The sequence below is a fragment of the Octodon degus genome, unplaced genomic scaffold (assembly GCF_000260255.1).
Source record: "Octodon degus isolate 3935 unplaced genomic scaffold, OctDeg1.0 scaffold00102, whole genome shotgun sequence".
Classification (NCBI taxonomy): Eukaryota; Metazoa; Chordata; class Mammalia; order Rodentia; family Octodontidae; genus Octodon; species Octodon degus.
The window spans coordinates 6,574,744-6,576,894 of NW_004524678.1; positions in this window are offsets into that span (position 1 = coordinate 6,574,744).

The window sequence follows — 2,151 nt, forward strand, 5'->3', positions numbered from 1 at the left end:
AATAAAATAATGTTATTTTGAGGGGTATTGAACATATTAATTATTTAAACTAGTTTTATTTTTAGGACTATTGCTAGAGAAGTCTTTTGTGCTTGTTATTTATATAAATTTTGTCATACACTGATTATGTGTGAAAAGGCTAAAACACATTATGCATTTGGTCCTGCTTGATTAAAGAAATCATTTAACAATTGAATGCATCTGCTTGCTTTTTATAAAGCAGAGGCTGTGAAGAAATTAATCACATTCTCTGATAAACATATATTTTGCCTCCCACACCTAATATTCTCTTCAAATTCCAACCAGAATACTCCCCACAGCAACTCACATGCTTCCATTGTTCGATAAAATCATTAGTTTGTAGTGAATATTTTATATTCTTTATTTGCTAAGTGGTAACTTTTAATTGTCTATTTTATTATTTTATCATTCCTGAACTTTAATTAGACCTTATCTAAGGTTACATTAGTTAAGCCTAGCATTGTGTAGAACTAAAAGTAAAAATATTGACTTCAAAAATATATTGGATGGTGGCCTTAATAAAAACTATATTTATCAATTAAAATACTCAAAACTTAATATGCCACTTTTTTCTCTAAAAGAGAAAAAAATTTAAGACAGTATGATTAGGGAGATAAAGAGATAAAAAGAATTTAAACATCAGTAGTATCAATTTATAAATAAATTTTAACAGAATGACATAAGAGCTGCATTTACCTGATTCTGTAGTTGCTGTTGTAGTGGTGGGACAGAATATATGATATAAATAATTTAAATGAGAAATTGTTTGTTTTGGGTTTCAGAGGGTCCAGTCTATAGTTAGCCAGCTCCAAACTGGATCACCAAGTGGAGGGGCCAGGAGGAACAAAGCTGCTCAGGTCATGGTTTCCTGGGAAGAATTTCAGAGAGGGATGAGGGATGGGTAAAGTCACCAAGCCACAGTCCCATCACCCATCCTGACACATCCTAATGTGTGCTTTACTGAGCTCCTACCTTTCTTTCATGTCAATCAGGTAGATAATTCAGATTGATTGTCACAGGACATATTATACTGCCCCTTATCTTTGCATCTGTTAACCAATGTGGATATAAATTTTATGAGTGAAACTATCCACTGATAAATTACTTGGAAGTGTAAAGTTTGTCAGATAACACCTAAGTCAGCCGGGAAAATAACTGTAATGCATTTTCAGTCTAGTCAACTGATCAATAAAGAAAGTTTAATGAGCCCACCCTGGGAAGTTGGTTTGAGCTATTTTTAAATTCTTAATATTTATCCATTAATTTTGCCTAATAAACAATGACCACATAATGTAAATTGCAATAGTTGGTCATTATTATCACATTGAACACTACATTATTCCTATAACCTAAAATTTATTGATTTTTATGCAAAGTGACTTTTTAAAATATACTTTTAATTTATGTGCCTTATATAAGCAATATAATGGTACTAAAATATGACAATATTGTTCATTTAAATATACAGTAAATAAAAACTGTTCAGAATTAGATTGGAGAAAATTGCTGTGGCCTGGCCCATAACCATATAATTAATTTTTCTGGCTTGGACAGTTGTGGTGCATTTATTCCTAGGTGCACTTGATTTCACCCTCTGTCCGTAGGGACCATTGTATTTGAAGTACACTTTAAAGTGATTTTATAATGAAACATTAAAATAATCAAAGCATGAAATTTTATGTTTATTATTGAACAATTTCCCTGTAAGGTTATTTTCTATGTTCTGCATAGAAAATATTCTGGGAAGCAGATTATGCAGCAATTGATTGGAGAAAAATAGCCTCAGAGTAGTCACTAAGGGATATATTTGAAAACACTGGAAATATGTCATTTTAGATGTATTGCTATGACATTTTCTCTTTCATTTAAGATATTTTAGAAAATTATGTCAATAAAGATGGGTCAAGGGGCCAGCCAAATAGCTTAGTGGATTAAAGTTCCTGAAAGCAGGCTCAGGGGCAGGGCGTTCTATCCCAGGGCCTGCTGTGCATGCCCCGCCCCTGGGGTGCGCTGAGACAGTGATTGAGACTGGGCATGGTGGTGCACACCTGTAATCCCAGCACTTGGGAGGCTGTAAACAGGAGAATCACTATGAGTCCAATCTAGTAGTGAGACCCTGAACACCCTGTA